General features: G+C 52.5%; 1 protein-coding gene across 1 annotated transcript in view; it reads left to right on the top strand.

Annotated features, from left to right (window-relative positions):
- LOC105703114 (ras-GEF domain-containing family member 1B) overlaps window positions 1-23046 on the top strand; it is a 115897-nt gene that overhangs the window by 4531 nt on the left and 88320 nt on the right. The gene's annotated exons all lie outside the window — the stretch shown is intronic.

The raw sequence follows: 23046 nt of genomic DNA on the forward strand, positions 1-23046 counted from the left end.
GGAACTTGGATTCCCAGCCGGAGACGAGATTTAGGAATTTTAATTTCGACGTAGGATTGGATAGAACGAAAATTCCCCGAACGATGTTACCATTTTTCCCCGGCCCTTGTGCGACCTAAATAAAGGTTAATCTTATAGTCGATCTCCTTTGACTGGAGGCGCACCTCTTGATGCCAAAGTGATTTAAAATGCACTCCAGGGAAGCCAATGAATTCTTAACGTACTCACGGAATTCTCCACCCGTAAATGGAGAGAGGAGCGAGTCGGACGATTTTAGCGTTACCTTTGAAGCGGAAATCCCGAAATTTTTCCATTAGCTCACAGATGCGCTTATAGGATATATCATCGGCGAATCCGATTGTCCCTTAAATGATATAATTAACGCTCCCAATAATCCGAAATTCTCGATGCAACTGGGATTATAGATTCTTTTTCAAGCGAACGAATTCTCGTGTTTTCGCGTCTCTCGCTGGGAGAAAAGGAACCGAGAAACTCCATCGGGAAATTCTGAATACGATTTTTGATGGAGCAGAAGAGAGGAGCAGCGACCCAGTTAAGCCGGAACAACCGAAAGACCTCAAAGAATTTTCCAACCCTTCCTCGGAGTGCATAACTTTCCCAATTTGGAAATATGACATTTTTTCGGGCCGGGAATCCGTCCGATCTCACCTCGAGTTACATTTCTCCCGGGTATTCTAATTATCCTTCCGTCCCGGAAATTCGCGTTCACGGGTCTTGCGTGCGCATTTCCGATGTCAATCGTTCCAGGATACGACTGGAGGATTTCACGGGAGAGCGAAGGAGATTTCATCCCAGGGGGTGGGAGCTTTCGGGGCGCTTAAGCGTTTCCTGTGTCGAGCTTTACGGAAATCGACAGCTGGGGGGAATTCTTTTAGCCGATGCGAGTCCTGGGGACGAAAGAGGATAATAAGGAGCCGAAGGATGCACGGGACGAGACGGAATGAGAACGCGTACGTGCATCTACCCTCTCACAGGATTTCCCCCCCCCCCCTCAACCATGTACTCATACCCCTTGCAACTACTCGCGTTACATGAAGGCGCACCCTGCGCACATGAAGGGGCACCATGGGGTGGCAGGGGGTGGGATTCAATAAAAGATTTCACGTCATATTTGTCGAGGGCAAATATTGCTGACGGGACTGACGGCAAGGAGGTGCCGCTCGAGTTATGAATATAAATGCCCGGTCTCTTCCCTGGGTGCGGCTGGATCTAGCAATCGATACCGATAGATCGTGATCGATCGCGACTCCGACCGGCGACGAGCCGCGAAAATAGCAGCTCGACGGTAACGTATTACGTCGCGATCGACGACAATGTCCGACGATTCTTCATCGAGCGAGCGTCGCGACGCCGCGAAAAATGCTCGGGGGGTGTTTTCGCGAAGTGGGGCGATTTTGAAAAATCTCGCCGGATCGGCAAGACCGATTCTTCCGGGACCTGGAATAGACATTCTGCCCAGTGGATCCCGAAGCAGGAAAAAAAGACACGGGGTCTCCTTCCCAGGATTCCCCCCGGTCGATTAACGCCGTTGAAAAGGAAACTCTGGTTTAATTCCGCTACCGGGGCGCATAAATCTCGGGTTGACAATGGTTCTCTGCAAGTACTTCTTTTTCCTTCTTTTGTTCCTCTCTTGTCCAGAATTCGAGTAAATTCCCGTAAACCAGATGAACCCGATCCATGCACCTCTGCACTTTTCCCTCGTTCAGTGGATTTCGAGGGCGGTCTCTGCCGGCACATTCAGTCATTTCGCATGCGATTTCGCCGAGAAACGTCCCGGCAGGACAAATTGAAAGCGCGCTGCCCCGGCGCAATTTAATCAAGTTTAAGCGCCGAGCAGGAGCGTCGTCGTCACGGGGCGCGTGCGGAAAATCAAAGGAGGAAGCCGCGAGGCGTTGCGACGCTCGGACCGGGTCCATCGCCTAAAGGGGATCTCTCTTCGCGCTTCTCTTGGTACAATGGCGTTCGCCACGAGGAACTGGATATCCGATGGCGCAGGATGGGACGGGCGATTTCTAAAAATCGGCAAAAATCCGGGAAAACTCGAGGAAATTCGGACAGTCCGCCGCGGCGCTCCGACGACCGGCGCCATCGCGGCGGTCAGATCGATCCTCGGCGGATTCCCCGCGACGTGCCCTCGGGAATCTCTCCCCGGAGCTGGAGCCCCGAATTAACGATCGAACGCCCGCGACGGGCAGTTTGTAACAATTAGCCGGCGCGATAATGCGATGCTCCCCGAGCCCCCGATATTCGCCCTCCGATCCTAGGATGCCCCCCCCTCGAATATCGACGAGCCGACGAACGCTCCTCCCGGGGGCTTTTCGCGTGGCAGGGCGCAAATACCGCCGATTCGCCTCCGACCGAGTAGTCACTCTTCGCCTTCCCTCGTAAACAATATTTAACAGCATTCTTGAATTTATCCGGATTTAATGTAGGAATTTTCCTCTCGAGTACATCGACTCCCGGCTTATCAGAAAATAATCACAAGGTCCCTATGGGCCAGGATGCACGGCCAGCTGATAACACCGATAGCGTTCTCCACTTGGTACCGGAGTAATGGGTGGTTCCGGAAGGGCCAAGTGGAAGCGGCGCTGATGGGCCACGCACGGAACCGCGGCGGGCGGAATGCTGCGGGATTGCCGCACAGGCCGGAACGTCAATCACTGCATTTGATACCATCATTGCCGGTGGTCGGTAGGAGCCGGGCTCCACCATAGATTATGACCCGCCCCGCACCCCATAGATGCGATAGCTCGCTGGATTCACCGAGACGCGTGCTCGTCGCTGGTTCTCCGGGCTCCGACGATGGGATTTCGGCTGCGGTGCTGCTGGCACCGGATGCCGATGAAGAGATCCCACGTATATGTGCATATAACCATTTTGGATAAACAATCAAAATCGATTCGTTATTTATTTACTCGTCTCCAAGTTTGAATTTCCATATCGCTAAACCGCGTATACCTCGCAGGGGAGGATTTTTGGGGTCGATTATGGCTGGGGGGCGAGGGGAGGGTTCGGAACCGCGGAATAATTCCTGGTGAATTAGGGGACTTCCTCCCGTTCTCCTCAGGAGCGAGGAAAGGGACTTTCCTCTGCATCCCCGGGACTGCGAAACTGCCAGTTTGTCCTCTTCTAGATGCGACTTCGGCGACTGCCTTCGCGGGGGGTCTCTCTAATTGTGCCCGACTCTTGCATATTTACCCGACTCGGTTACCGCTGCTCGTGGGGTGGAGTAATGACGCGGAGAATGGACGGTTTATTAATCCGCGGATGGGGCCGGAACTCCGTTTAGGCCGCAAACTGGAGCGAGACGTCGGGGCTTAACTTTCTGTGGAACCGTAACGCGATTTCAAGTCCTTATTCGGAGCCTGGGGGATGGCGAGAGGAGGGATGCCCGCCTTTCCGCGGGGGAGGAAGGAAGGGGTTCTGTGACCCAGGGTGCAGGTCCTGGACGCCTCTCTTCGAGTCCTTGAAAGAAGTCTCCGGGGTTCGGTGGATAGTATTATAGCTTAATTTATAGCCGGGGCAACTATTCGTTTCCGCTCTTGCTCCGGCATCCGGTGTCAAAATCACGCAGCGGTAAATCAAGGTGGAGGGAGCAGTCGGAGGCCGGTCTCCCGGGCGCGGATGCACCCTCGGTGGAATCGACTCCTGGATAACCTATAATGTCCCTCTTTTGCCACTATCCTCCCTATTAACGATTTCACGGTTAAACCAGGCAAATCCGCGAGAATTTTATACCGGGGTAAATATTGGGAAAAGTTTTTTAAACATCTTAAAAAATATTTACAAGTCAATCGGCGTACGTATTACCACTGTACTGGGTAATCCACGAAATAAGCTCCGTAAGTCACACCTGGGGCTCTTATAGATGTAACCTGCTAGGACACCGTCTCTTCCATAAGCATCACCCTTGGTGGAGGTCTAGGGCTGAGAAAATCAAGGCTGAAAGCTGAGTTTCCCTCCGACGCCGCGCATGTCGCGTATGTCGCGTATGTCGCGAGTGTCGCGAGTGTCGCTTATGCTGCAAACGTCGCGGGGCATATGGCGGCCGAGACTCACTTTCGCATCCCATCGCGGAAGACGGTTATTGTTAGTCGACGTTCACCAAGAGGGTGCACTAACCCCGCGACCGCGACCCTCAGCTCTTATTACCATCCTGGGCGTTAATTCGAGTCGCCACCGAGCTCGAAATCCCGGGCCATTGGCGGCCATTTGCCTGCGGCCGAAGTGTGCAACGAGCGGGGCCGCTTTTATCGAGCGGCCGATTCCGCCTGCGGAGAGGTCCTGCGTTTTCCGCCAGGATATCGGCGCCGGGCCGCGCGATCTTATCAACCGATGACTGCTTCCGCTCGCGCCGCACTCATCGAGGCCCTGCCCCCCTCGTGGGGGTAAGGTGGTTTTCCCCCCAAGATTTGCATAAACCCTCCCGGCAGCGGAGAAACGTTTTCTCTCTTTGACATACCGCGCGATGAAAATTTTTCCCAAAAAGGTGGGGATCATCCCTTATCAGGGGCGCCTGATAGAGAAGCGGTTCCACTTCGGAAGTTTCTCGGTGCAGGATTTGATCCCGAATTTCCATATACCACCCTTAAATGACGACCCCTGCGTCAACCCGCCACGGCACGAAACGACGCCGCGTCGTAACGCTTGCGGCTCTTTCGCACCTGGGAACGCCCTTCTCGTCGAGCGCGTTTACGCGTCGGCCTGCCTTCCGGATTGTTACGTCTGCCCCTGATGTAAATTCGGCATTAAATTGACGGCCAGACAGCTATTAGGCCCTCCCTCGAGACCGCGCGGAAAGCTGCCGCGCCGCGACGGCCGCTAAATGCCGCGCCGCGACTGCGACTCCGATCCGGAATTATGGTTAATCCACGTTTATCGTGTCTTAATCTTTACAACTATTGCGAGTTTTGCTTTATCGACTATTCTCGACCGTCGCGATCTTCGATAAGTCCGTATTTCGCGTTATCAGGTGACTCCTGGGTTACCTGTGCACGTGCCACAGGTAAATTGCAGGTAACCTGTACCGAAGTTTATTTAGTTTATACCGTTTATATAATTTATAGCATGGTTGGCGGAAAGGAGCCAACAGTGGCGTCTCTGCGGCACTTCCGGTCCGGCTGCGCTCCGGAAACGGAGGTTGCGGCCCAGGATGTGCGGGCAATCCGTCAGCTGCGCAGACGCCGGCAGCGGTGTCGGCTCGTTTGATGGGCTTAGATTAATTACCAGGGTCGACGGACGCGTCTGCGACACCCAGGTGTCACGTTTACGCGCGGAAGCTCCGCTCCTGCGCGAACTTCTCGTGTAACGCGCGGTTCCTGCGGTTTCCATGCGGATCCGCCAGGCCTCGTCTATGGATTTCCACCGGGGCAAAGTTAAGGCGATCTATCGGGCCGATATTCGAACTCCTCGATAAGAGAATAAAATTTATCGGTATTCCGGGTATGTTGAAAATTCAAAATATTATTAATATTTTTAGAAGCCTCCGCAGGGGAATTCAGGGCGCAAAGAAAATCCGCCATTGCTCTTCTCCGCGAGGTCAAGTGGCTTTTGCGTCGAGATCAAATGGTTCCACCTGACTCGAAAAGGGACCGCTGGCCAGAAATCCAGAAATGGGGTGGCAAATCCGACAGATAACCTCCCGGTTACATAACCAACGGCCCTCCCTTGGGCTTCGGTTAAACGCTATCTAATTTAATCCTTTTAAAGCGCCTCTCCCGGATCCCGTCATTCGACCAAATAAATACGAGTGCGATCCGAGCGCGACGCGGAAATCCTGTGATCTAATTTGCCGTTGCGGAGTTACACGCCGCCTCTGCCAAGTAAACGGGAGGTTTTTTTTCGCTCTTCAGGATGATTAGGGAAATCGAGGACGGCGATTTAACCGATTGCCTCGCGCAAAGGGGTGACCATTGGGCGACCGCATTTACCCTGTAAGCAGAGGATCCCGAGGGGCTGTTGGGGTGTTCCTTCGGGTTCGAGGGTTTTTCCTACTCTTTTTTTTTGCAGGCACCGGAACCGAGACACGGGTTTCTTGAGAGCACCCCCAGAACTTTTTTTAAAAGAAAGGGAGGGATCGATTAATTATTAACTTCCCTTCGAGAGCGCAGGAACTACCCCTTGGCTCGTCCTTTTTCCTGCACCCTCCCCGGGAAAACTAAAAGCGGAGGGACTCGCGTCGGTAGATTAACTTGCTTTCAGACCGAATCAAATATTACGTGAATAGCGAATCGCGTTTTTCCTCGCCTTTATTTTCCTCGATTTTCCCCGATTTTCCTCGATTTTCCTCTCGCCGGGCCGAGGCTCCCGGAAGCGACCCTCTTCCGGCTTTCCCTGTTTTTCCGCGTGCGTGCCCCCGTTCTTCCCGAGCCGGGAGACGTCGCGAGGCATCGGGGAAAGCGGGAGAATGCAAATGAAAAGCCAATATGAACGCCCCCAAGGGCGTGAAAGACAGAAGTTTCGTCGAGAATCGATACGAGAGGCCCTTTGACTCGGAAATCATCCCACGAGAGGAGAATCCCCTGTTCGACGATTAATCCCGTCAAGTACCCTTCTCCATGTTTCCCTCATGACCGGAGAAAAAAATCGAGACACGAGTAAATTCCCCCAACAATCGATATTTACCAGGGAGGAAATCGTACAAATGGAATCGGTGGATTTTTATTCATATTATTTTTTCCAATGAGGTGCTCTTCATGAGTCGCTTTTCTATGCTATGGAAGCTACTTTTCCATTCTTTAGGGAGTCAGAAGCGTCCCGTAATCTCGGCAGGGTCGAGGGAGATTCCTGGAGAAGCATCCCTAGACCTTCCGAGTCGAGCAGGGTGTATGAATTTTGGATTCGGCCTCGACCTCGGTAAAACTCCGAGGAGGTGGGGAAGGAAAAGTACTCCTCGAGGAATCTCGAATGCGACCCTCCAGATTTCTTCGCCCGGTTTCTTTACGAGTCCTTAGGAGGTCGCAGCCTCCTCGCCGGAGGACCGAATAAAATCCGCGACTTCCGGATAACGCCGGGACGACTTCAAAGGGCGGATGGGGGGGAAAAAAATATGAAGGAGAAATGAAACAAGATAAAAACCCTGAGACAATGGATACGAGCCACGGAGGCGAGGAGTCTCGTAAACTGGGACGAGGCTTCTCGTGTCGGCCCTCTTCGTATTTGTTTATCTTCAGCCTCGCCTTCGGGTTTCTGCGAGTGTCGTTATACAGGACCGAGTATTAAAATAACTGGCTCGAACTCTTCCACGGTGAAGTTCCGGGCTCTCCGCGCGGCAATTTCGCGACGCCGAAGTTCCGCCAACCGAGATCGCTTAAGTTTCCGCGAGGGCGAAGACGACGATGAAGAGAAGCCCGAGTCGGAGATAGCGACGAGCTGCTCCCATAAAAAGTGCTTTTCGACGGGAATTTACGCCCATGGAGGGGAGTCATACCTAGAACCACGCGGGAACCATTAAAACCCTTAAGAATCAAGTTTTTGGAAAAGCTGCCGCAGAAAGACTGCACTCGGATCCGTAGAAGAAATTCATAATTCATAAGCAGTACCTTCGTGATCTAGGAGAATTAATAATGGGCGATTTTTAGTAAAATCACGACCGTTGAACAATTTTTCCCGTTTTTTTTCTCCCGTTGCCAGGGTCCTGGGATTTAAATGAGAGAGTGGAAAACCTCCTGGGAGTTCCTTAATTTTTCTCCTTGTTTACTCGCCGCTGGGTTTTCTTTCGCTTCCTTCGGGGATCCTTACGTCCACTTGGGCAAACCGCGGAACCGCTTTTCGACGACCGCACGGCTCTCGAGTCTCGTTTCCGCGGCGGGAATCTCTGTCCTCTCCAGAGGGTGCGCCGGGAGGGTTGCGGGCTGCTTTCCCGAGGGATCGATCGGGACGAGGTCCTGTCCCGATTCGGATCGCTTGATTCAATCGGTGAAGGTTGTTCAGGACCTCAAGATGGGTTTTCCTAACCTCGGACGATTTAGCATGCGATTGTCTCTCGCCTGAATGGCGGCGAGCGTACTGCAGGGTCCTGGACGGTTCGAAACTGACATCGAGACGAATTCGCCTCCGTTCGGAGTCTCCTCAGTTCCCGAATCGATGTCGAGGGCCATTTTGGACAACGGTTTCGCAAACTGGCCATTCGCCGCGGGCGAATCATTGCCAATTAAACGATTAATTTGGAGACCCAGAGGAAAATTTAAGCAGGAAAATATCTCGAACAAGAGACCAGAATTCCGAAACGTGCGTCTATTTGCTCTGTTGGAACCAAATGTCGAGCAAACATGCCAAATACGGTACATGAGCTCGCTTGCCGAAGGTAATGCACCGGCTAACAGGTGTTTACGGGGTTACGCACCGAACCAATATTTGTAATTAAATATCTGGCTTATTAAATATTAGAATCTGGATTAATATACGTTGTCCTCGGTCGTAAAATCGTCTCAACAAAAGTGATCGAGGGGGATAAGAATCGAAATTTGAAATGTTTCGCGACCGACCAAATTTTTCGTTGATTTTTCTTCGAGGTTGGCGAGGACCTCCTTGGAACGTTGAAATTATGAAAATTAAACGGGACGTTCTAGATATCCCTTTCCCCGTGGAATACAATTTTGACGCCGTTTCGTCGCTCTTCAGTCCTCGATGTTGTCGCGGGGTTGGAATGAAAATACGGAAACGGGGAAAGCCGGCGTCTCGACTCGGGCATAATCCCTCTTCAGCGATTCTTATGCAAGTCTCTATGTGTGCGCCCGCGAAGATGCGACCATTTGTAGGTACACGAAGACACGCGTGCGCGCCCGCTCGTATTTCCACCCCACGTGGGAGGGACGTATATTTCCCGTGCACATAGGAGACGTAAACGGGCCGAGGCTCCTCCGCACCCCCGGCCGTACTTAGGGCTTGAAAAGCGCAAACCTCATATCGTACGTCGGCAAATATTCATAAGTTATATATCGCCTACCAACGACAGGCCGGGAGGCGGGGGAAGATGGCGAGGTCGAGGATGGGGATGGTATTCGGGGATGTACTGCAATGCCCGATCCGGGATAGCAGGCGTCTGTCAACACGCATATGGGGGGAACTTTGGAAGAAATATCTGCCTTTATTCGTCCGCGGATCCTCTGCGTGTCTTGTTCCCTTTGGTCTATGATGCACCTCGAGCAGGGGATGCATCGGTGACCCCCGAAATCGGGGATGGTCGAACGGCGAGATCAATGCCGAAGGGTTTCGTCGATTCTCAACGATATTCACCGTTTTTCGGAATTTCCTCGACCTAAGTGGCCCGTTGCTGGTTACATGGCTTACTTAGAGGGTTGTCGGACTGGGGGAGGTAACAGGTCCCGCGACGCTACCCAGAATTTCTCGGAGACGCCCTTCGGGACTCCTCGAAACTCCAGACTTAACGGGTCAACGAGTAGCGACACGACGCCGAACAACCCTTTCCTCTCGCGAGAGGATTCCACTCGGATGCAATTGTTGTTTACCATGGGGTAAAGGGGGTGCGAAGTTAACGTTGCCTCAACATCGCGATCAGCTCGGTTTCAAACTCCCGAACTTCCCGGCCGGGGTAACCGCGACGTCGACGGCGCGACGCTCTCCGGACAGCGTCTTAACTCCGAAATTCGAAAAGCCGAACCCCCGAAACTTACGGGCGTAACTTTGGATTTAAGGCGTCGCGCCCTAACCCACATAAGACAGGTTGCCCCGAAGAGTGACTTCTTCAAGGTCCCTCTTTCAACAGGGGTTACCGGATCGGGGTAATTTCTCATAGTAAAATCGACCTACCCAAAAGAAATAAAAAATGAATAGGAAGGGGTGCAGCCCTTCGAGTCGCGACATTTCCCCCTCGCAAAGGGCCGCCCCTTGTATCCTGTGAGTACCGAAAATCGACGAAGAGGTTAGCGCGGGATGAAGGCGCCATTATTCCGGCAAAGGGGCGCCTCCTTGGCATTCATCCCTTCGGGCGCTCCAGGAAGCTCCGGAACGGCAGGAACTCGCTCCTTTCTTTTCGCCGATTTGTCGTGGAGGGCTCCACTCGATGGGTGCTATCGGTCCGGGAATTTTCCTCTCGCGGTCCATTAAATCGGCAAATACCTCGTCGATTTCACCCCGCCGGCCCGGCATCCGCGTCAATCCCTTTTCCAGGGGAGTCTCGACGTCGAGCGCGCGCGATTCCGCGGGTCGCGAAGCTGGTGTCGCGCGGAGAGGCCGCGCGGCCTCGTCCCCGCGGACAACAGCACCGCTGCCTCTCTAACAAGATGTCAGCCGACAAATGCTAAAATATTTATACCACCAGGTGGGATAAAGCCCCGCCGCCCTCCGCCCGATCCGATTGGCCTCGCGCGTCAAATTGGAGAGTTTGGAGCGAACCACCCCGTATCAATTTCCAGCGCCTCCACCCTAAGATGCAGCAGAGACGTCAAGATTCCTCTTGCTCGCCACTTTTCGACCTCCGGATGGACCTCCATCGAGAGGAACCTCGAGGGCACGAGAGGGTCTCACTCGACGAGCAAAGTGTCGCAGGAATTGCGGCAAAGTCGGCCCCCGGGGGTAGTTTCGTTAATCCATTTCCCTCCCCCCTTGTAAGGGGTCTTTCGCCATGGCGGAAATTCACGAGTAGGGATATAAGTCCGGCAGGAGGTGGCCGGAAATTCTAGGTCCCCCGTCGCCCCCGCCCTCGTTTCCCTGCAGTAATTCTTGGGAAGTGACCCGGATAACGCCTTGCGCACCGGCGAAATTTCCTCGGCATTCATTTTTTTTAATTATTTCCTCCTTGGAAAAGATATCTCGTTGTTCCGGGAAGTTATAGCGACGGGTACGAGGCCGTCCAGGACTGGCCGGATATTCTCGACACCCTCCGCCGCAATTCCGCCGCTGTAATTCGCGGCGGATTACGAGGAATTAAACGAGACTGCCGCTCGTCGGGAATTTACATGGAAATATCTGTCGCGTTTTATTATTGAGTTCCTCCCTAGCTCGTTTTTTTTCTCCCCCCCTCTTTTTTTATTTCACTCCACGTAACCCCACGCGAACTCTCATGTATACGTAATGTAATAATATGCTCCGCTAACGGAAAATACCGAGGAGGATGTGTGCGTGCAACCCCCGTGGGTACGGTGGCGATGCGACGGTTTCAAGGGCCGATGTCGCACTCGATAAAGTCATTTTTTAAATCCCCCGCCCTGAAAGCCCCGTAATTTCCATCGAGACCGCTTCCTTTGAAATTCGGGTGAACTTTGCCCGGAAAATGTTTGTTGCGGCCTGAAAATCGCGAGCCATTAATCAGGCCGTTCTTTGTCCTACGCGTATATTGGAAATTAATTTGACGCGAGGTACAAATCGCCGGATTTTTTTACAAGTATCGCGGAAATATATGGGAATTACTTGCACGACGTTTAACAGGTCGGCCGATTCGGAGGGAAAAAATGTAAACAGAGGAGCTAGGAATAAATATTAATTTTATATTGGCCGTCGGTGGGGAATTAGGAGCCCGCTTAACGAGATCACGAAATGATTACGAGGCCAGGAGGGAACTTTAATTTCGCCTTATGGAGGACCTTTTTCAAGTCTTCTCGCAGTTCCTGCGCCGAGCGGACGAGCTGCTTTTTGACTCTGAGCTCAGTTTCAGCAAAGTGCAATTTGGAGTACAGTGCAGTACACGCAACCTAATTCGCAGGAAGGTTTCCTCACGTCTCGTTTAAATTCGCATCGTTAAGTTATCCTGTTCGTTACCGTCCTCGGCCGTTTCGTACCTCCTTCCCGGCCGCCGTCGCCATCTTGGCTGTCCCCGTGGGATTTATTTTCGGCTCTTTTCCCGTCACCACGAGAGGAAGAAATGGGCGGGAAAGGTCGGAGAACAGGAATTTCCTGGTAATTCGGAGATCCTCGACTCGCAGTCGATATCCCGAAGGACCTCTCCAGTCGTCCTTCCAAACATCCCCGGGACTATATACTTAACCCGCGGAGCAGCAAGAAGTGATAAACTCGACGGAATCCCTTCCCGAATCCTGCGGGAATTTCAATTCCACATTCCGAGTCCTGCGATTAGTTTCGAGTTTAATCGCGAGCCGAGACGAATGGGGCATTTTTTAGTCTTGTCGGGATTTTCGCCAGACCATTCGCCCGCGGTAATGACTTCAACTCGGCGTAATCACAATAAAAATTCGCACACACGTTGTCAGTCGTTGAGCTCTTCAAGTTTCCGCTGGTCGTTGCGGTAATTCGAGCCTCGTTGGCGTCGGGCTCTCGGGTTTTCGCTTCAAAGAAATGCTCCTTTCCTCCGTACATGCACCTCGAGGAAATTGCGTCCCTCCGCGAAAGACCTGCGTTTTGTTACTCAAAAGGAATCAAGTGGCACCGACGGAAATTAAAAATTCCTCGGATGTCGCGAGACGGTACTGGAATTTACGGAGTTTATTGTCACTCTAATGCAACGTCGATGATAGCTTCTCGACAATTTCATTTATTTATTTGAAATCCCTTTGGGGGAGGAGCGCATTCGGGTCCGATTAATTCCTTCGACCCTCGAAGCGGCTCCCTTTATCCCGCGATTTTACCGTCACTCAGGGCAGCAGTGAAGCAAAGAAAGTCGGCAGAGCAAATTGAAGGAATTATCGAAGTCGTCGTCAAGTTTCCTCTATCTGAAACTCGTCCCTTGGGACCCGTAGGCGGCAGCCAGCGGGATAAGCGGTTTCACTGCAGCTGCGAATCCCTCGCAGCGTTGTAACTGCGGTACCCCAGTCTTTACGAGCATTCTGAGCATTCTGCGAGGGCCAGGAATCCATAGTCGGGTGAATTTTCCTACGATAGCGCCGCTACGTGAGCAATAATTCCGCATTGTTGAGTCGTTTGATTGGATTTCGAGCGCGCGAGCGCTTCCCTCCGTCTAACGTGACGACTTCATCTTCCCTCTGGTACTAATGAATAACCCCGCGCCCCGATAAATTTCCCCCAATCGAGGGTAGTCAATTTGATGAAATTACAAATTTCCCAAAATATCTCCCAAGACCCGTTGAGACGTTTTGCATTTTCTTATTCGCCCTCCGTCTAACGTGAATTCGTCCTCCCTCTCACTAATGAATTACCACGCGCTCTAATAAATTCCCATCCATGGAGCTAATTAATTGGATGGAAATACAATTATCCAGAAATTTTTCCCAAGTCCCCAGGGATGTTCTCCGTTTTTAATTCCCTTTTTGCAGTGGACGACAGCTGGGGGGTCGCTCCGTTGCAATGGAGCTGCAGCTACCGAGGGCGAATGCACACCCACGGGGCGCGGTAGTGGAGGTCTGTCGGCCGCAAGCTCGGTTTTGGAATTTCGAATGTTCCGGGTATATATTGTTGATTGCGGGCAACGATCGGAAATGAACCGATCATCCGACACCCGACCCACGACACAGGCTCGTCGGGTGGCCGTGACATACCGCGACGCCGATTGAAATCCTCTCGCGTTCCCTGGTGTGCGATTCTCACCCCAGGACACGATCCACCCTGATCTCCGTGTACACCCATGGTGAGATTTTCTACGGGGATGTTTCCTTCGGTCCTGGTACGTCGGTAACGCGGCGAGCCCCTTCTCAAAGAGAACTACGAAGTCCAAGGAGGAACTCGAAGAACTGGTCCCGAAGTTCGGGACTCGTTCGTCATTACTTTGGCCCTCCATGCACGGGAGAACCCCGATGGCCGCCTGGCAGCTAATACGATTTTCGAAGCAAAGTTTGGGCCAAACTTTGGTTTATTATTTTTCCATGAGTCCGAGGAACGAGTCGAGGGACGTCCAGGGTCCCGGAACCCGGCTACCCTCGCCCTCGCGAGTTATCGAACGGCCGCAGAAGGGAGGGTGGAACTGGGGGCAGAGGGTGAGTCTCTTCGGCAAGTTCTTCCTCCACGGGATTACCGGTCCGCTTGCCATCGCCTACATTAAGGACGTCGATGGGTGGGAATTCTATTAAGGTCGGACGAGACCGGTGGTGGGCCTTGCACCCCTTTAGGTCCCAGCGGTCTTGCGTTCGAATCGATCCGCGCTAAATCACCCCTTCGGTGCCCTTCTTCGGGGTGTCTCTTTACGAGGATTCCATTAGCGTCGGGGCAAGAACTCCTCGCGGAGGCGTCGTCGCACTCTTTGTCGACGCGCCTTGCGGCGAAAGTGTGTCGAGGTCGAGGGGATGAAAGTCATCCCCTCTGAACGCACCAAACGCCAGGCGATCAGTTCCTAATGAGAAACTAACGAGGAGAACTCACCAATACACGGATCTCGCCCACGGTGTCATTAGTCGGTGAGCTTTCGCCCGGACGAAGTTGGGCGTCCTACTCCACCCGGGCGGAGAAGGCGCGAGGAGGTTTAACGCGCAACGAGTAATGTTTCCGGCACTTTGCTAATTGCACAGTGCGCGGTCCGTGGCGCCTCCATTCGAAAGCCACCGCGGTCTGTGAAACTTCGCGAGACCGGAACGACGCACTTCCGACAGACACCCCACGTCTTGACCTGAAGCCATTGACTTCGGTCCTCTTCCTCAGGAACACCGCTTCTCACTTCCCGAAAGGTCTCCGAAAAATTCTAAAATTCCTCATAATGATAATTGCAGCGGCGTAACGACCAACCCCTAGGGCCTCTTCGAGATCGTTGGGATTAGGGTGACTGCGGTCCCCGTTCTGCGGATTTATTTATTTTTTCACTTCCTTCTCTTAATTTTCAATTTTCCCTTTTCTTCCGGCGGTCCGTTGGACGACTTTACAGGGGAAGAAGAGGTCCTCGGGTTCTTGAACATTTTCATCTCGGCCTTTTAGCCCGCTCCCCTAACGCGCGGCCCGGGGGAAATTAGCGCGATACGCGCATTCGCTGGATAATCGAGGGGTGGAATGGCGCGTCGCCTGGACGTATAAAAGTGACGAATTAATTATTACGCAGCACTGGCCGTCCACCAATCTACCGCCCCTCCCGCCTCGCCCTGACACCTGTCACTTCTGTATCGGTCGGACGAACAACCCCCGGATGACGGGTCATCGCCTGAAGGGTGAAATTTAATATTATATCTATTAGGAGGGCGTTATTAATCACTCTGCCATCGATCGGGCCAACTCCCCTCGAACGACCCTCTTCCGGTTTGAGTCATCCCCTCGACGCGACGCCGGGATTACGGGATTATTTCCTTAAGTGGGCTCGATGGTACCTTGCTAAGTCATCTAAGTCATCTACGCTGATTTCTTGGTATGGAGAAAAAAGCAAGTACAGCGCGTTTTTCTAGGATTTTGACGAGGCCGATTGTAGAGAGGGAGAGTTTATTTATGAGGAAAGAGATAGGCGGTGGATAAGGGTTGTTCATTGGTTTGCGAAAAACCAGACGGCATTACGACCTCAGGTCGATAGACGTACCACAAGCGATGATATCTCGGTGCCCAAAGGAAATGTCAGGGGTGCGAGGGACGCGTGATTATGGCAGGCGACTCCACCCTTCGAGGCAGAGATTAGTCAGGAATTGTACTAATTACGAAACTTGGGTGATTAACGGCACGCTAGAGTCGAGGACGTCAGGGGTGAGATACGTTTTAACTCGGCATCCGGATGACCCTCCCTGATTTTCGGATGCCGCACCCTTGTATCGACATTTCAATTGTAAACCAGAGCCAACCCTTTCCCGATTTTTCCTTCAATTCTCGCCGGACACGGGTTTTCGCGAGGGGACTTGAAATTCGGGGGGCGTCAAAAATGTCCACCCCCGAGTCATGGAACGAATGCTAATCCCCTTAAGTGGGTCGGCGGAGTAATCGCGAGATGTGCCGCAGGAACTTCGGTGGATGAACTCTTGCGAATTCGCTCGGAGGCACTCCGTCAAGCAAGAGATCCCTCGCAATGGGAAACTGAGCCGAATTCTGCGTGAGAAGTTCTCGCAATAGCGCGAGCTCGTTCCAGGGTAATATAGGGCCCCTAGTCAGGACAAATGCATCGCCTACGTGACTCTCGCGGATCCGGATTCCCCTAGGACTCGGTCACGTAGGCGACATCGGGGCGTTTGGAAGGGCCCAGCACTTTGAATTTATTTCTCCACCTCCTTCCTCTCAGGCCATTGGCTTCTTCGGCCATTATCTCGTCCCGATCCTTCCTGATCGTCCCTGATCGATCCCGATTAGCTGCCATTTTTTTTTTATCCGGTACTTTCGTACTTTCCAGGGGAATGGCGGAAGCGACTCCGCTGTCTGGTCTCGGCTCGTCCCTTCGTTCGCGACTTCCACGTGTTTTCGACGTCGACTTCCAAAGCACGGGCACGGAATATATATCACTCGCCATCGAGGGGGAGAGGATGTCGATCCAAAGACAAAATTGTGAAAGTTCTCGGACGTTTCTCCTGTGGGAAGGCGATATTTTCCTGGCAGAAGCGACGCCGATCCCGGCGACCAGACTCGCCCTAGTTTGCCGTCCTTCTATTGGCCACTTCGGGGTTTCTTTTGCTCCTTTTTCCAAGGAAGTCCAAACTCGAATTGGCCGATCGGGGTGTTTCGGCCCTCGAATTGATTTTTCGGATTCGCGACACGCTTCTCGAGCCCGTCCTCAAATTCTATCTCTATCAGTCTTCGGGGTAGCGCAGGTGGACCCCAAATTCGTTATTATTTTTTATTTTTTTTGCGATGTTTAGATTCGAGTTAAAAGTTTATTTTAGATCCTACGTATCTGGGTTACCTAGCTGCCCGATCTCGTTCCCTTAACTCGATCGTCTGAGTCGAAATAAAATCTTCGATGGGATTTTCCTAGTACGACCGAAAATTCGATTTCCCTGAGGGAGGCTCTTCCGGGGGTGGCCTCCGGTTCCCCGCTGTCATTTTCCTTTCGGTAAACCGTAAAGTTACCGACTAATCCCGATAACGACCTTATCGACTACGCCGCCACTTCTGACATCCGATTTCGATCGACCTCTTGCTTCGAAAAATTCGGCCCTCCGATTGAGCGGACCCGAGGAAGACGGCGTAATTGAAAATTGCTCCCGGTAATTGGAGCACCAATTAATTTCGACGTATTGCCGCTAGAGTCGATTGCTCTTCTCGAAAACTGTTTTACCAGACAAGGTGCACCTGTAGTGTAATGAAGTTTGTCCTACTTCCCGGAAACGATGCGCCCCATTTGTCTTTACTGAATCCGACCAACTAGTGCGAGGGCATTCACCGATATTTTTCGTTTTTTTTCTATCTGCTTCTTTTTTTTTTATTTTGCGATACAGTTATTACGAGCATGCACTGAATTACGAGGTGCACCGCTTCGCGCTTTTTCTTCCTTTCGAAATAACTCTTGTCCCAAAATCGACGAGTTTCGGACGAGTGGTAGAAATCTAAATGTACTAGAATTCTCGATACGCAGCCTCGAGTTTCCGAGGCGAAAATTTGTACGGTCAAAATGTCCACTTCTTGCACTTTTTGGTTAGGATTCTCCCTGGAACTTTCTTGGGGAAACGCCCACCCCTTTCCTGGGCTGGAAGTCAAAGGCTCCGAGACCTGTAGCGGAATCGCAGCGGCCGAGCATTTCCGCCCCCGGATTATCCGAAGTTGACCACCGCTCGGCACTTGATGCATGGCTGCTACGACAGGACATTGATCAACCTGACGCGGATATATCGCACCCCCTGTATTACTACCTTCAACTATACGTGCCCCTTGCCCCGGCTCCTCCGGCGGAAGTGTCAGACCTCTGAACTTCATTTCAATCTGCATTTCTCCCCGTCAGACAGGAACAAAAGCAGACCCGAATTGGAGCTTCCTGTCGAAATCGCTGGAGATCGCCGTACCCCTTCTGCACCCCTGATAAAATTCCAAGAGAATAATTAATACTCCAATTAATAAGGCAATAAGTTTGGTCGGGTCATCATCGAGGCCTCTCTCAAGTTTGAAAACACGGGGAGCATTTCCCCCCTCCATCATACTTCCCCTGACAAAGTGCACCCTTTCATTCCGTGGGAAAGGCTCGACTGTAGTAGATCCAAGGAAGAGCAGCTATTCTTTTCCCCTTAATTTCACGGAAGGCGGCCGATGCTCTCGCGAATTACGACGTCCGATCCTTGGCGAAAGGGCCGGAAAAGCTCTATGTTGAGGTCTGGAACAGAGCTTCGGGGTCGCGGGGGGTGCAGAAATGAGTCTTACAGGCTTTGTGCAACGCGGATGCGGACGAATTGCCAGAGGACAGTCGCGACTGCAATTGGCGACCCCGTAGTCGACCCGTTTGTCCCTTTTCTTCGTCGCTTAATTGGAGACTTTTAACTACCGCTATCTCGTCATCCCTTCCAGGGGTCGAAGAGGGAGCTTGGGGTGAATCTTGCCCAGGAATGCCGGGGGTTCCGTGGGAGGAATCCAGGGTGGGAATCTCTCCTCGGAGTCGACTCTCGCTTTCCTAATGGTTTTGCCAATTGTTCCCCGGGTCACCCTCGCTTTGTGGCATCGTCCCTCGATCCTCCCCCTGGGAAGCTATTTATTCCCCCCGAATGAAGGACAAGTAAGGTGTTTTCTCGAGGAAAGGTGCGACGAGGCCGTGATTCACCTCGCAGCATCTTCTAGTATCCTTCCGAATTGTTTCAGAAAAGATAATGGAGGGGTGGGCCGCTTAGCCATGACCTACCCCAATGGTTTCCCACGTGCCCTTCAGTCTTCTCCAGTGATAAATATTTCTCATGGAAGGATCTTATTTTCTGGATTTTTAATAGCGTAAAGGACTCCTTTCCGGTTCCTTCTTCCAATTACTCGATGGATAAGCGTCCTTCCCGCTCAATGGGGTGGAATTCGTTGACCCTTCGATGTAAAGGAGGGATGCTATTTATTCCTTCCGGAATGGAGTGCCGAGACTCCTTTTCACGGAGGAGGGTGCAATGCACTCGTGCACTAAATCACGACACCTCGTATCCTTCTTTGGAAGGGGGTGAAAAATAGAAGAGGGGAGACGAGAAGAATCGTCCGAAGCTCTGGTTCGTCCTACCCCAATATCTCCCAAGATGTCGCGGCGAGGTATCCCCTCCTCTTTTCCCAGGATCCTTCTCTCGTCGGACTCTTCCTTCCCCGACATCTTACCTTCCCCCGAGGGCTGGAGAAATAAAGCAACGTCCCTCTCCGAGGGGCAGATAAAAGTGGCTGAAAAGGCTGGTTAAAGGGGTGCACCTGCCACTCCCAGTTAACGCGGGTCCCCAGCGCCGTTAAGGGATGAACCCACCCCTGGCAAGTCCGAGGCCGTCTCTTGCTCTATATCCCTCCCTCCCTTCCCAATAATAAACTGCGCCCCGGCCGACAAGTGGCGTCCCAATCGGAGCCCCCTTAAATCCGGCATTCCGGTGGAATTTCACGTAAATTCCGAAAAGCTCGATGGCGAGCAAATCCGTTTTAACGCGAACTTCACCCCTGGCAAAGGGCAGGCGGAGATCCAGGGATACAAGGGAAACCTGTCTCGATATCCAAGATATCGACTCCAAGAATCGAATCCTTTATTTTGCGAGCTCGCGTGCCCGCTTCCCCCCGTCAGGGAAATAAAGCAATTTTCATCCCCCGCGGAGATAGACGGCAAACGTCGAGGGAGGGGCGAGCTAAAGGGTGAAAGCACGCCCTAGTTGGTGCGGGACTTTACCTAACGCTATTAAAGAACCTCCCTCTTCGGGCCCGGAGTCCAGGGTGGATTTTTCTAGTGCGTCTCGCCCTCTCCTTCTCACTCTTAGGGGTTGCACCTCGTCCCAGGGACCCTCTTTGTTCCTCTCCAGCCTTTGAACCATGTATCACGTACCGGCCATCCTCCGCGGCCTCGAGGACATGTACTCCCTCTTCGTAAGGGAGGCTTTCCTGCCGTGCTCGGAACCTCGTTATCCCCTTTAACGAAAGGGGCGAGACCGGAGTAATGCGATTTAAGTGGTTGGACACTGTTTGGCTTTATTTTCTCCCCCGTGACTTTTAGTCCCGGCGCCTCTCGAGACTGCCAACGAGGGGCGCGATTATCGACCGAAATCTTGCCACCCCTTTCGTAAGAAGTCGGGGTGTCATCGAATAGCGTTTACGCTGGTTCTTGCCATCGACTCGCAAGGGAGACGAATTTAACCCTGAAGAGGAATTACGGGAAATATCGTGGAATTTCGAGAGAAGAGTGGAGAAAGATGCAGAACGCTCCTCGGGATAAATTCCGTAAAACGGAGCGTTTAACGCGCATTTGCAGCCTCGATCGCCGGCAGCCCGTCGACGGAGTTAACGAACATTGTGCGACGAGTCTTTGACGTCGCCGCCCACTGGGACGTCAATAGCAGCTTTCGCGTTGCGGTCGACGCTTAAGCTCTTTGGCGGCGTCCAATGGATCCGGGGAGAATCGACTAAATATCTAACAGGGCCTTTTCCCTTCCGGCGTCCTCGTGCTGGTGGAGGGAAAAGCGGCGGGATAATTCCCCAATTAAAAAGTAACAAACCAACCTAGTATCGGCCGGCGCCTGCGAATGGATAACGGATGGATATGGAGTGACTTGTTAGTAAAAAATTGTTCCCCCCATCGTGGGTACAAAGAGAGCGAGCCATTTTTCAAAACGCGACTCCCTTTCTCGGCTTGCCGGAGTCGAATGACACTCGAAAGCCTCGCCATTATTTCCTCGGCTCGTTTCTCCGCGACTTCCCGATCTCCCGGAAAGGGAAGATGAAAGAAAAATCGCTGGGCGGGAGCGTAGGCGGGGAATTTTCCTCCGAGTGGAAAAAAGCCTGAGTAATCGCCCCCGCCCCCGAGAGAGGCATAATCGAAGGGCGGGTAACGCAATTAATTACGTTCAATTGGCTAGCTCCCTCCAGGTAACGCCGCTTAATGGTGGAAATCATTAGCGGCAGGAAAGAGAGGTCATCCCATGGTGCCAGATTTCGAGTTTCGATCGTTGACGCGGATCGCCATCGGTGTTCATAGGAGAACCGCTGAAACCGAGGCCCTATATCCCGAAATCTCGAGGGACTCTCCCGAGGGCGGGATAATGCCTCGTCGTTTCGTGCCCCGTAAAATCTTTATGGCTGTTCGCCCAGGGCGAAGAACGAAAGGTCGAAGGAGAGCCACCTACGATCTATTTCAAGGTGCGTTTTCGTCCTGTCCGAGCTATTAAGTCCTATCTACGGAATCCTCCCCTACTCGAATAATCACCGGAAATCTATATTTTCAATTAAATCCTTCGTTTCGCCAGGAATTTCCGAAATTCGATTTCGGGAATTCAGGGCGAAAGATTAATTCCGCCCTTTTTCGAGCCCTCTGACTCCTTTTTAATATCGCGTATATGAATTGGTTAAGGGGCGCCGCCCTTGAGGGTGGATGATCGATTCGTCCTGCATGGTGTCCTTGTTGGGTCCTTTCGAGGGGAGCGATCGATCGATCTTCGACATGGTCAGTGACACAGGCTCGGGTTATTGGCTCGGTCTAATCGAATTAGCAATTTTCCGGCGTAATGGCCCTTGTAAATCAGAGCTCCCTGGACGGACGCGAAGATCATCCTTCGGGGGGGCCAATTACCGCGAGAAATGCTCTCCAAGGACTCCAAGGATTCGCACCCTTGCGGGCACGAATGATTCTCGATTAGTCGGCCCTATCGAGGCGTCTAATCGCTGCAACCGTCCCATTCATCAGTTGAAGATAAGAACGGAACGAGAGGTCCAATAATGGTTACAAAATTTCACGACATAATTGCACTCCCCAATTTTTTGGGGAGTTCAATTATTAAACGATTGCCCGAAAGTTCTTTAACGGTGATAGGATTTTTCACGAGGTCGCACCCGCTTTTCGTGTCTCCACCTTTTCGGCGATCCGACAAATTGCGAGATCAAAGCTCGATCAAGGGCCGACCAACACCCGGGGGTACGCCCGGGCACCGAAGCGTCGCGGATGCGCCGCGACGCGTGGACGCGTCCTCGTCGGAGTTTGCTGCTCCGCTTTTAGCGTCCCCTAACAGTTCCCAGCAATCGCATTAGTCGCCCCGGTCCATCGGTTTCCGCATTTAACCGAACGCCCCGTTGCGGAGAGAGCGCGGACCGAGGTTCGAGGGTCCAGGGGCTCTTCGCAGCCCAACGCGAACTCCGACCCGTGAACCTTCGGGCTATCTTGAACCTTTCAAAGGACGCGCCGGATGCCGGATTCTGTAAAATTCTCTGCCAAAAAGGACGCTGCCCTTCAATTGATTTTCGGTCCCTTCGCGGCTTTATTAGCCGCACTTTAAAACAAATCTCGACGAGGCAGTCATTTACCACGCTGGTATTAACCACCTTGGCTTCGTGTCTCCCCTTTGAGGGGCGCCTTCCGCCGGGAAGACTTCCTCGCTTCGGCAATCTCGGCGTAATCGCGTTAGCGATACATCGCGAGCCCATTTCCTCGGGTCTGGAGTCTCGCATAATCGACGGCGACGGCGGCAAGCTGCGCTAATTGCCGACCGACCTCGCAGACGCGAGCTGCGTCGGTAACGTCGGGACGGTGCTCCTGCCGACGCGACCTCGCCGACGGTTCTTCGCGGTGGGTTCCGAAGAGAGGGCTAACGCGATTTTTCCCACGTAATCTCTTCCTGGGAACGAGGTGTCCCTTCGTTTGGCCTTTCTGGAAAGAGCATGCAAAACAGGTGCAGGGGATGTAGTCTCATTTATGGTGGAGCTTGAAGTCGGTGGTACCTTGCACCTCTTTACTCGTCCCTGGATTATTTTTCAAGTATATACATTTTATAATTCCCTACGATTCCCCACTCGTCCCCAAATTATTATTATACTTTCGTACTATTTTTCGAGACCGCGTCGCGTTTGCACTTCCAGTCCTGTTTGTTAGTCGGTGCACAGTCGGCGCTTTTGTTCGCGCTGAATTGCCCTGGACTGGGATTGTTGGGTCCTTTTTTGGGTACCCAGTCCCATCCTGGGCGCGACAACGGGACGTTTCCACGTCCTCCGCGGCCACTGGGAGGGCTCATAAAAATGCGACAAAATCTTTGTAGAATGATCCTTTTCACACCAGGGGCTATCTGCAGCCTCCGGGCCGAACGTATACGCGACTGCGCCCATAAATTCGGAGATAATGATCGCAGTACGTCTGCGTCCGCG

Source organism: Orussus abietinus, unplaced genomic scaffold, assembly GCF_000612105.2.
Source record: "Orussus abietinus isolate OABI.00-Male unplaced genomic scaffold, Oabi_2.0 scaffold241, whole genome shotgun sequence".
NCBI classification, from domain to species: Eukaryota; Metazoa; Arthropoda; class Insecta; order Hymenoptera; family Orussidae; genus Orussus; species Orussus abietinus.